The sequence below is a fragment of the Mustela lutreola genome, chromosome 14 (genome assembly GCF_030435805.1).
Source record: "Mustela lutreola isolate mMusLut2 chromosome 14, mMusLut2.pri, whole genome shotgun sequence".
In the NCBI taxonomy this organism is placed as follows: domain Eukaryota; kingdom Metazoa; phylum Chordata; class Mammalia; order Carnivora; family Mustelidae; genus Mustela; species Mustela lutreola.
The window spans coordinates 69,287,803-69,300,756 of record NC_081303.1 but is presented as its reverse complement, the minus strand read 5'-3'; the positions used below and the strand labels follow the sequence as shown (position 1 = coordinate 69,300,756).

Here is a 12,954-nt window from a genome sequence, read left to right as displayed (position 1 = left end):
TCTGGGTGCATTTTGGTCTCGAGGGGACTTTCGGTTCATCCTTCAGCAGACTCAGATCCCGCTAACGAGTCTAGAATGGTAGTCATGCACCTGTCTGCCTGGGGCTTGCAGAAGGCAGAAACCGTGTGTCCTTCATGCCTGTAGAGCCGGCTTCCAGCTCGGGTCTGACGGGCACCAGGTGACCCGGGGGAGCCCGCGGATTTGACCGAGACTAGCTCTCCTCATGGCTTCGACTTTCCTCACTGCTTCGTCGAACTTGCGAAGGAATGGGCGGCGGAGCGAGTAACGTGGCCCCTGCGTCCTGGGGAGGGTCGCCGCCTCCCAGAGATCTCCTCTCCGGGCCGGGATGCTCAGCGGGTCGTACGCGCCGCCGGTTGGTTGTCTGCGCATTTCTCCTTCACCTCCTTGTGGTGATAAAGCACCCTGGGTCCCTTTCTTCCCGCAGCTTGCCTTGGAACGAATTTATTTCCCTCCTCCCTCGCTCGCTTCCTTCCAGTCGGCTCCCAAGAGACTCCTGATACTGGAGACTGGACAGGTCTTAACCAGGCCCCTCACGGGGCGCCGTTACCAGTGAATAATTCAGGGCTACGCTTAACCACCAACCAGAAGCTGCTGCAGATTTTCTCTATTACACGAGATTCCTCCAACATGATTTCTCTGTGGCTCCCACTGCTTTATTTTCCAGAAATGGTCCCTGCAGACCTCTCTTCCCCCGCCACCCAAGCCAGAGTGACTATGTCCAGAAATCAGTATTTCAGCACCCCGGGCGTGTGCCGCATATCGATGGCCTTGTCCTGTGAAGCCTCCTCGGCGCCTCTCCCTGCCTCCACGGTCCCCCCGAGAGCTCCCTCAGGCACTTCTGCCCCCAGGGAAGATGCCTTCTGCTCTCTCCTGGTTGCCAGTCCGGGCTTCCTCCTCTTCGGAGAATGACCCCACTATTTCCTTCTGTTCAGAGACTCGTCTCCATTTCCTGTGTCTCCTCTTCATAGGAGGACCAAGCTATTTAGCATCTGAACGGGAAGCCACGTGAGGGAAGGGGGTATTAAGAACAGACGTTCTGGCACGCGGGGCTCACCGGATTGCGGGGTCCCCTGCTTCTCAGAGCTCCGGCTTCACTCACCGATACTGAGAGCAGAGGCTACCGAGGGCCTTTGGAGAGAGATGCTGCCGGTTCTGTTTGGTTGTTGGTTTGCCCCCCGCCCCAACCCCAACCCCAACCTCTGGTGTAGATTCCACTCAGGGGAGAGCTTGTCCCCTCTGGGAGGTTAGAGCTCCCAGGGACACTGTCACGCTTGTCCCCGAACGGGTAGTCTGTGGGCGAGCCGGCAGAGCCGAGGGCCTGTCTTCTCGGCCTTTTCTTTCCTCTTCGACCCCCCTCTGCCCTCCCCCTGCTGTTCCTCTGTGGGTCTTCCCTTTCCCACTCCGCCGCCCACCTGCCTCTCCCTCGTGCCTCCTTCCTCTCGGCTTTGCTCGCTCTTCTCCTGTCCACTTGTCATTCACACTGTCTTCCTTTCCCTCTCTCTCCCCAGATGGCTCTTCCAGAGGCACTGGAGTGCGGCTGCCAACGTTAGCTTCTCCTTTAAAGGAAAAGTTTGTATTTCCAACTGGAATTTGACTGTCCTTCATGAGCGAGACGCTGTCTTTTTCCCGTTCCCATTGCCTAGGCCTGGTCTGTTTCACAGGAGTATCTCGGATGGGAGGTCGGGCTGTCCTGTGTCCTGGAGGACAAGTGTCTTGGGGACGGCACAGCCTGGGTGTTGGAGGTGGGGGTGGCGGTGGGGAGGGGTGGCATTTGGAGCTGTGACCAGAACACCCGTGGTCGAACGCAGAGTGTGTTACGGTGGAGATGACTGAGGCGCTGAGACCACATGGCTGCCTAGGCCTCGAGGTCTGAGACTTTGGAACATGGCGGTGCCAGGATTATTTTAGAAAAGGCAAGATCAGGGTCAGAGTCTAACTAATGAGAGAGCCACGGCTAGTGTGCCACGCAGGAGAGGATACACCAGTTAGAAACCGAGGAACCAAGCCTGCCTAGGGGAAGGGAGGTCAGGGGAGCCAGAGGCTGGCTTAGATGTTTCTGGATGAACTGGGCTCCAGCAACATTCTGAAAAGAGAACCATGCTCAGTGTGGAGGTGGCGGGGGGGGGGGGGGGGGGCGGGCAGGAAGGGAGGCGCCCCGGAGGTGGTCTGGTGATGAGTGGTGATGGAGGAGACGAGCACTTGTGGCTGGGTGGTCCTCCACTGTGGGGGGGGGGGTGAGGCTGGGGCCCAGCCTGGGGGCCCGGGCAGCAGTGCAGTATGCAGAGGGGGTGAGATGGGGTCGGTCATTATTGGTGGAGCTGACCTCAGCAGCAAAGCCACAGAGTGACCAGTGAACGAGGGCTGCCCTGGACGCAGGGTCAGGGCTTGGGGGGAGGGAGCAAGGGCAATCTACGGGGGCAGCGGGTTGAGGACGGGTGGAAGAGAGAGCTGGAAAGGAAGGCGGCTGCCAGATTGGGGAGAGCTCTGACCGCTGGCTGGGCTGTGACATCTGGACGCCGTCTCAGCGTGGGCCTGGTCCGTGCCCCTCTTGCCGAGTGTGAGTGCAGCTCTGAAGCAGGTTTAAGGGGGAACTAGTCAGGGCTCTAAAAATAGACATGCATGAAACCCTCAGAGCCAGCGTTTTCTATGGTGTCAGCCTCTTGTTTTTGCTTTGATCTTCATAGTTTATAAGACTGGATTGAAGGGTCAGCCACAGACCACATCACCCAACCTAGGGCTGCTAGCAAGAATCTTATTTCCATTGTTTCAAGGTTCATTGCCTTCTAATTTCTCATATTATGTTAATGACCTTAGCCTGAGACTGTGGGCTGCAGGAATGATGTTAAGTTTCCCAACAGGCAGCATTTGCTGAATTTCCTTCTGCACTTGAACCTACTCAAAATTCCTGCTTCGTGATATGCGGAGCCCCTGGTTCCTCCTTCTGTGGTGGATGAGAGGGGTGGCGTGACCCTTCTAGACATTCAAGCGTTGGTCAGGATTTTCTCGCTGATGTCTCCTTGTCTTAGAAATTCCTATGACCTCCTATACTGATTTTTTTCAATGTGTATGAGCTCCCCTCTCTCACTTTCCACACTCCTCCACCGCCCCCCTTGATAAAGAGATTGTAAGAACCTCTTAGCCAAGGTCTGAGTTTCCATGAGGAATTTTTGCGTTTATTTACCAACCAGCCTAGTACAACACATGCATTCTCTGTTTGGGAGTAGAGAAACTGGGTAGGTGGGGGTGAGGTGGGAGCAGGACCCACCTGCTCCCCTGTTTCACCCTGGAACTGGGTTTTGTGGAGGATATTCCCAAAGAGATCTTGCTTAATTGAAGCGCCACCCATGGACCACCTCCATGTCATCAGGAGCTGTCAGAAGTACAGAGTCTCAGGCCTCAGAACTCAGAGTCTGTAATTTGACTGGTGTTTGAGACACGCTGGTCTCCAGATTAATGGATACAGACCACCTGGGGATCATGTTAAAAAATGCCATTTCTGAAATTATTTGAGGTTACTTAGGTAATGGTAGAACAAGGAGGTCTCAAAGTTTTCTTGTACCAAAGCAGCAACTTCCTTTCTAAGGGTGTCAGTGAATATCATTCTTCCTCACACTGACACTCCTGCACAGAACAGTTTATGTCAGGGGTTCGCAGACTATAGCCTGTGGTCCAAATGTAGCCTGCTGCTTATTTTTGTCAATAAAGTTTTATTAGCACAAAGCGCTGCTCATGTATTTACACATTGCCTGTGGCTTCTTTTGAGTCATACAGCCCAAGTCGAATAGTTCTGACAGAGACCTTTTGGCCCACAAAGCCTAAAATATTGACTTTCTGGGCCTTTACAGGAAAAAAAAAAAAAAAAAGGAGAAGAAGAAGTTACTGGTGCTGGCTTATGCGATGAACCCAAAATATTTCCTTGAAGTAAAGGAAATAGCTATCATCATTTGCCCCAGCTCCAAAATTTGCAAGCCCTTAATCCATCATGGAGAGCCAGAATCATAAAATGTAATTCCCAGGTGGGCAATGAAGTATCTCGAGTCCCAAATCGATCCAGATAATGGTACCAAAGAGTCTGTGACTTGCCAAGACCCCTTTCATAACAACCTCCTTAAAAAAATGATTTTGTTGAACTGACTCCTTCCTCCACAAATTGATTCCATTAATTGTTCAAAGTAAGCTTGACTTTCCTCAGGAAGTAGGAGGAGCCTAGAGGACATTCTGAGTCGATGTGTTTGGGACCAAGGAATCAAAGAGTATGGAAAGGATTGGGTAGAACCTCCTGAAACAGTGGCCTCAGCCCAGCTCCACCTCTGGGCTGTTCCCTGGGCAGCCAGACTCAGACGGTGTGGGCTTAGAGTCCGTCTTTAAATTCTCTGGGAGAATCCCACCACCTGTCTCTTATTTGGGGTTTTTGAATTGTGAAATGATGGCACACTCCAGCTCTAAGCTTGCTGCGTGCATACGCCAAGCCTACAGAGACAGGAGGCAGAGGCTTGGGCCGGGGAACAGGAAGTATGGAAAAGGTTTGCTGGTGGAGGGCATCTGCTCTGCAAACCCAGAGGAGCAGGGAGGTGTGGGCGGACAGAGGCAATCCGTGGGATGGCTGGAGGATGTGGGCCCCCTGCTCTGATCTTTAAGTCTCAGAAATCCTGGCTCTCCTCCTGCCAGAGCAGAATTTCAGGGGAGGTGGGTGTAGGAGAATTACGATCTTTTTCCTTGTCCAGAGAGACCTGGGGCAGGCGTGGTTTAGTACAGGCTTCTGTGGGAGGGGTGGGGGAGAGGCTCTTGGCTATAGTTCTGGGTGCTTTAGGCTTACCAAGTTTCTCTTCCCCTTGTCTGCATTGCCTGGGACACCAGCAGGGTTTTTCTGAGGAAGTGGAGTGGATGAAAAATAGGGAGTCCCCCCCCATTAATTCCGGACTATCTTAGCTTGAGTCAGTTCCATAAGGTCGTAGGAGCGAATTAGCCCCTCCTATGCTGACAGGGGGGCTCTGCCCTGTTGCAGGAATTCCCTGAGGTTCATCAGCTGATTAGCTCAGCTGGTCGGAACGTGGGGGGTTTCAAAGCCAAAGTTACTATTAGGGCATTTCTTCTTTCATTCAGTGACCATCCACTGAAAGCCTACCAGGTAACAAGATGGCGGGAACGTGGGCTGGAGAGTCAGACGAACCTGGGTTCAAATTCTAGTTGCCCCACTATGAAACGACTGCTCCTCACTCATGTTCCAGTTGGCAGGTTTCCCTCATTCTCAAGCTACTTCTCCTGTACCTCCCTGAATCTGCATTTGGGCTGGATGATCCCTTCTCATGGCATTGGCTGCAATGCCTGCACGGTCTGGCCATACACCATATTATGTGGCAATGATCTGTTTCGGGTCAGTCTCCCCCCCACCCACTGGTTATAAAGTCATCAATGGTGGGGTATTATACCCATGGGTATTATGGTCGTTCTGAAATCTGCATCAGTTGGGGTTCGGTAGAAGACAAGCACAGGAGAATCATGAAAATACGTGGGGGTATCCTAGTCCACTTTTCTGGAAGTGAATGGTTGAGCTGGAGGTGGCTCTGGAGACCCAGGCTTGGGAGGCACAGTTTGGGTAAACGAGTTGGCAGTGGACAGGAAGCTCTGTCTCCCTCACTATGTTCCATGCTCATGACAGTGGGGGCACGTCTGATTAGTTTTTGTGCCCTTTATTCTTAAGCACAAGTGAGGAAGTGAATAAATAGATAAGTAGATTTTGATCCGCACTACAAGTCCAAGATCTGCCCTCAAATCTCCCCATTATTCCCAGGCTCCTGTGGGGCTCAGTCAGTGAAGTGTCTGCCTTTGGCTCAGGTCGTGATCCCAGAGTCCTGGGATCAAATCTCACATCAGGCTCCCTGCTCAACGGAAAATCTGCTTCTCCATCTCCCACTGCCCTACCCCCACCGTGCTCTCTTTCTCCCTCAAATAAATAAAATCTTAAAAAACAAAAAAACCAACAAAAAACAAACCTCCCCATATTCCTGACATGGATCTCTCTTGTCTTCAGAGCCTGGATAGTGGAACCATTGTACAAAGAGCATAGATCTGGGGAGAAGAGAGCAAGTTAGTCAGAAACATGTCAAGTGTGAGCCCTTCCTGTCGCACAGGCAAGACTGGAGAACTGGAGGGAGATGGGGACCAGAGCCCTGTGACTTCTCATGTGTCTGTGTTAGCTCCCTGAGCTAGACACAGAGCTCATGGTAGAGCCCCTGTGGTGCTTAATGGCCCCGTGAAAGGGCCCATGGTACATGTTTATTGATCCATTCCAAAATAGTGGACTTCCCATGTAAGTAACAGAGATCTGCTGTGGAGCCTCGAGCAGGGCTGTAAGACGATACGAAGTTTGCTCCAGGAAGGCCTGGTTTTGCTGTGGTCTACGAGGAGGACTGTAAGGGGAATGAGGCGGGCGTGGGGGAGCTCGTTCGGGGGCCAGCACAGGGGCAGCTGGGGCGTGAAGGCGTCTGAGCAGAGCCGTGCCGAGCGGAAGACAGAAGAGGGGGTTTTGACTGCATGAGAGCCTGGTGGCTTTGCTCGCCCCACGGCATTAGCTCTAGAGAAGTCTTCCTTGCTCTGGGAGGAGCAGGGACCGGCCTTGTGTGGCTTTGGAACAAAAGCGGACGACTGCATCCAAGGGAAGATAATGAGAAACACACAGGCCGGGAAGATCAGGAAAGCACCATCCATCTTTTCATTGCAAACTGTACTTTCCAAAGCGCTGGGCAAGGGTGCCGACGCCTCTGTGTGTGGACTTGGGCCCTTTACTAGGAAATTCAAGACGGAATCATCCCCCTTAATCAACCCAGAACAGACAACATCCCAGAATCTGAGAGGCTGGGAGGAGAGGATGGGGTAGGTAGTGAGGAAGTCTTCTTCCTGGAGAAGACAGGAGAAAGCCCATGTGGTCCAGGGTGCGTGGACATTAAATTCCGGGGAAGCTGTATCCTCCCCCACCCCACCACGGTCTAATTTTATGGGGTATTTTTTTCTTCTTCAAATATGAAATACTTTTGTAATTAAAGACAAGCCATCCAAACAAAGAAACTGCTTTCATTCAACAAAAACTCTAGTTTTTTTAGTTATTTGTTGTATGTATTAAGAACCCCTCCACCCCCGAATTATAAATCAATATGACGAGGTGTGTGAATGACCTTAAAAACCGTCCATACTATTGACTGTAGGAATTTCACTTTTGTGAGTTTACTCCAAGGAAGTACTCTGAAGGGGACAAACACTACCCACAACAACTTAGCGTTTAGGGAGGAGAAAGGAAAGACCTGAATGGCTCCTGGAGGGTGTGGTTAAGGACACAGATCATATGCCTGTAAAATGGTGGTTTTGAGACTCTTTGATGACATTAAAAGGTATTTATGGTTTTATATTAAGTGAAATTCGAAATTATAAAGTTATGGGGCTTCTGGGTGACTCAGTCGCTGAAACATCTGCCTTCGGCTCAGATCATGGTCTTGGGGTCCTGGGATCGAGCCCACCATCGGGCTCCTTGCTCAATGGGGAGTCAGCTTCTCCCTCTCCCTCTGCCCCTCCCCCGGCTCGGGCCGTCTCTCGCTCTCTCTCTGTGTCAAATAAATAAATAAAATCTTAAAAAAATAAGTTCTAAAGTTATATAGTTATATAGTGGTATTTAATATAAATATTAATTATTAAATTTAAAAAATTAAATTTAAAAATATTAAATATTTTTTAGTTCCTTGGATATTATTTTTTATATTATATTTTGTTCCTTGGATTTTACATACTAAAAAATATTAAATATTTTTTAGTATGCAAAATCCAAAGAACAAAATCTCTGATGAAAAGTCATGAAATCAGAACATTGACGGGGTTTGATTTTTGGTGAGGAGACTGTGGGAGCCATTTTGGTTCTTCATCACGTTGGAAGTTCACAAATGGGCATGCGTGGCTTTTATATTAGAAAAGAAAAGACATTGTGTAATTTTTTTTTGTAAAAAAGTACTGTTATAAAGGAGTATTTGTAGCTTTCAGAGAGAAAATATGAGAAATCTCGGTGAGCTTTTTCCTTCCTGGAACTCTGAAGGTCTTGCGTCTCCCCCAGTCAGATGTCCTCACACGTTGCTGGGGACGAAAAGCAGTGTGCCGTCTGAGCTCTGCTCCAGCGCACATGTAGTTCCCTGTCTTCTACATGGACAAAGGACCCAAACCCGTGGGTCTCGTATTGAACGCCTTTCAGAAGCAAATCCCAACCAATCTCTCCTCCTTCTCTTCCCCTCAGTTCCCTACGTGTATTTTCTCCTCAAGTCAGAGTCCTGTTCCCTGCCTCAGACTTGCTATTTCTTGTACGTGTCGCAGCTTCCTGTTTCAGAATGCCTGCTCTTCCTGGGGACAGCACGTTCAGGGAGCGAGGCCAGGGGATGGGTCGTGCTACGTGGTCTTGGCAGCCATGTCCCTCTCTGGTTCTCAAACGGCTCACCTCTGACATGCAGAAGGTAACAGATGGTGGCCAAGTGTCCTTGCAGCTTCAAAGCTGGGGGAGCCGTGTTCCTTCAGAGTCTTAGCTGGGCTTACTCCTCTGTCCCTTGCCCCACATGCACCTGCTGCCTTAAGTGTCCCTCCCTCCCCTCCTGTCCACCTGTCCGAGTCGGTGCTTCCTAGCTCCCGTTCCTTTTCCTTCATGATGTGTCCCTCAAGGTTCCAGTGACGATGACTGCATGTGTCCGTCCTTTGGCTACTCATGCATACCGCCTCTTGCCAAATTCATGGCTCATGCTGAGGATACAACAGATACTCCCATCTGAATAAGAATTCAACTCCACGGGGGAAAAAAAAAACAAATTGCGTGAACTTTTGAGAGGAAGGTGCACACTTCCCTACACCCTTTGTTTCTGGTCCAGACAGAGCCCAGCCTGTGATCCCCACAGAATTCAGGGGAGAGGGGCAGTTAGACTTTTAACAGTATTCCCCCAAATCCTAAGAACAATCACACAAGGGCCCACAGCAAGTCTGTGCTTATTTTGAGTCAGAAGAATTATTTTCTTCTTTGGCCAGCATACAAATGTGAACTTCACAGCTCCGTTCTGCCAACCACGGGTTTGACCTCCTGTCCCCGTGTGGCCCCCACCATGACCACGGGCCCTCCCTTCCTTCGGATTTCTGTAAATGCCTTACTCCCCTCCTTTCTCTCCATACCCATACCCACTCACGCCAGGCAAAATGAAGAGGGGGGTTGGGCAGACTGAGGTGTACCAAAACGCACAGGGCATCTTTGCCACGTTCCACTCACGAAGAAGGGGCTCAGAGTCATCCTCTGACTCAGCCTCATTAAGAGTAGCCAGAGCGGCTGGGCCGTCCCCAGTTCTTACTGTCTCTGCCCATAGAGCATTCTGTTTCCTTCTGTTTCTTATTAACAGCACAAGAGACTGTGAGCTGCTTAAGGGCAGAAATCTTGCCTTATTCATCTTTGCAGCTCTTTCTAGAGCCAAGTATGGTGCTAAACACAGGACAGGCCTTAGTATTAGTGGACTGAACGAATGAGCATAGGAAGGACAGACATACTCTAATGGCACAGGCCAGTGTGAACTATGGACAGCCGAATGGACCATGGGTCCTTGCTCTGACTTAGTGGTTCTGGAACCCTGGGCACGTCTTTTTAGTACCGTGGGATTAGCTCCCCACCGCTGTTGAAAAAGTAAGTGTGTGTGTGTGTGTGTGTGTGTGTGTGTGTGTGTGAGAAGCGGCAAATGATTAAAAAGTTTACCTTAAGGAGAGTGCACATAAAATCACCCGGCACAGGGTTGCAGTTGAAGAGGGGATTTATATAACACTGCTTTCCCTAAATATTCATAAAATTAAAAAAACCTGAAAATCACTGCATGAAAATCACCCATAATCCCAACATTTAAAAATGATATAAAATGAGAAGTAAAATTACCCTCCTGGCCATCTCTTTTAACTCTCCAGAGACAACTGCTTTCTTTAAGACCTAAGGGCTTGATGTTTATTCCTCCTGATGTGTTTCCAAAGTTGCACAGGCCTACGTATGTGCACACACACCCACATTTTCCAAAGGGAGCCAGTCGCGTCTATCTGTCCATCAATTATCTACCTATCTACACACCTATCTACCATCTCTGAGTCGATTATTTTTTGAATGTTTACAGAATTATCCATCATGGCATATCCTGTAATGCACCCTAGTCCCACAGTTCCAGGGTTTTCTGATTACAGACAGCACCGCCTCTCACATACGCATTGGTAAGCTTTCGCACAGCTCTTACTTCAGCCACACCAAACGCCTCACCATCTACCATTGTCCCGACTCATAACCACCATGACAAGGAAGGACGGATATTGTTAGCCCATTTTACAGCTGGAGAAACAGAGGGTGTGAGGGAACAAGTGCTTTGCTGGAGACCCACAGCAGGACCGCGACGGAGCTGGGGTTTGCCAGTGCTTACATTCTGGTGCCCAGCCCACTTAGCGCGGTAGCCAAGTGCGATATGGAGCTTAAATAAGACACTGGACTGAGGGGCGCCCGCGGAGTGCATTCGGTTAAGCGTCTACCTCTTGGTTTTGGCTCAGTTTGTGATCTTGGGGTCATGGCATGGAGCCCCCCCACTGAGCCCTGTGTGGAGCCCCATGATGGGGTCTGTGCTCCGCAGGGCATCTGCTGGAGAGATTCTCTCTCTCTCCCTCTCCCACTTGCGCTTGCGTGCTCTCTCTCTCAAAAAAAAAAAAAAAAAAAAAAAGAGTGGATCATAAGCAGGCAGCTGTATTATTGTATTTAGAAAAACCCCAGAAGGATACAAAAAAGAAAAACAATTCTACAAAAAACTCAAGGCCAAACACATTTAAAAGCCGTTGTATGGAAGAAATGCACCAGGAACTAGGGAAGGGCGGCCCAAAGGTGAGTCATTTTGATCTAGCTGCCACCTCTTTCAAAGGCGGAGGCTGGCTCAGGCGGCGTGAGTGTGGCAGGAGAATTACCAAGGCCACCGCAACCGTCCCAACCGTGACACGGACTCCCCCAGGCCATCACAGGGCAGCGTCTGGTAGGGGCCTGTCGGCATCGGGTTAAGAGTGGCCTTAACTGACATCTTCCTCAATTATCTGCAGGAAATCATCAACTTTTGGTAAAATATGAAAAGAAATAAAAATAACAACAGGTGCCACTTGGGGCAGAGTCTCTGGAGACCAGGAGTTACTGCACAGGCATCGGAGAGGGCCTGGCCGGAAGGAGAGCAATTCGGCCTGGAAAGATGCGGACTAATGAAGAGAGCGCAGAAAGTCTGAGAGAAACAGGGCCAGGCCTGGGCTGAGACAGGGAGGCACATGCCTCCAGTGGAAACTGTACAGGGACACCCAAAGACCCAGTAATCAAGATCAATAAAACTCTTTCTGGGTGGCTCAGTCGGTTCAGTGACTGCCTTCAGCTCAGGTCATGATCCCAGGGTCCTGGGATCGAGCCCCATGTTGGGCTCTCTGCTCAGCAGGGAATCTGCTTTCCCCTTTCCCCCACCCTACCCCCTGCTTGAGAACTCTCTCTCAAATGCATAAATACAATCTTTTTTTAAAAGATGAATAAAACTCTAATGTAATATTAAAATAGTCAACTTGGCAAACTATACCCCATGGGCTGGTGGCCCATTTATAAAAAACAGTTTTGTTGGAAAGCCACTGGAAGTGAACCCAGGACAGCAAGGGGACTCCAGGCTGTTTCTGACCTGTGGAAACCCAGGTTGAACATGAGACTGCTGGTGACACATCAGACCTTACTTCGTCTGTGATTTATGGGGCAGATCCTTCCAATGAAGAAGAGTGAATGGATTTTAGTATTTTTATTACTTACCTAGGGTCACCTTCACAAATTCTCACAAACTGGCTGGCTCAAGACAAGAGAAACGCACTGTCTCACCGTTCTGGAGACTGGAAGGCCCAAATCACTATGTTGGCAGGGTCAGACTCCCTTGCAAGTTTCCAGGAAGCATCCTTCCTCACCTGTTCTCCCTCCAGGGGCTCCTGTGGTCATTCCAACCCCTGCTTCTCTTGTCCCGGAGCTTTCTTCCCTGTGTGTGTGTCTCTGGGTCTCTGTGTCCCTGAAGGCAGGGAGTCAGATGCTGTGGGAATATCTCCTGACAAAGCTGGAGGTCTGGCACTGGCGTCACGAGGCGGCAGCTCCCCACCTGTCTTTGTTCTACTCTCTTTCATCTCCGCCATCTAGAACAGCAAACACTCCAGTAGTTACTGACTGGATGCATGCTTCCAGGGGCCGTCCTGTGTTGTCTCATTCAGGGTCCAACCAGAGAAGCAGAACCGGCAGGAGATATAGGTCAAGAGGGTGATCACGAGGACTTGGCATAGGCGACCACGGGGGCTGTGTCGGCAAGTCCCCAGCCCTCAGGGTCACTGGAGATGGCAACCTGGGGGTCTTGGGGATGGGCCAAAGCTGTTGTCCCCAGTGGAACTTCTGCAGGGGAGTCTCAGCTCGCTTTTGTGGCCTTCAATGGATGGAGTTGGTTCCGTCCAGATTATCCAGGATAGTCTCTTCTGTAGAGTCAACGGAGTATGGGTTGTAGTCCCACCTACAAAACCCGTTCCCAGGAACACCCGGATTAGGGTTTGAATGGCTGGGGACTAGCGCCTTGCCAAGCTGACAGATCAAAGACTACGGCCCCCATGATTAAAGAAACTGCCGCCCCGCTAGTGTCCTCCTGGGCATTGACCATGACGCTAATATCAGCCCCAACTCTTTTGATGATACTGACTGAACTCAGCTCTGCAGCCAACCCCGAGCTGCATCTGTCGGCTGATGATACTTGAGGGCTCAGGCCGTGTGGAAGGGCAAGTGTCTCCTCTTGGATTTGCCAGAAGCAAGTGGTTATGTTAGCTGAGGAGCTGGAACATTCATTTCATAGATTTGACTCTGGTACAAGTTCT

General features: G+C 50.3%; 1 protein-coding gene across 2 annotated transcripts in view; it reads left to right on the top strand.

Moving 5' to 3' along the window:
- Positions 1–12,954, top strand: part of DDR2 (discoidin domain receptor tyrosine kinase 2) — a 150,084-nt gene that overhangs the window by 23,484 nt on the left and 113,646 nt on the right. The gene's annotated exons all lie outside the window — the stretch shown is intronic.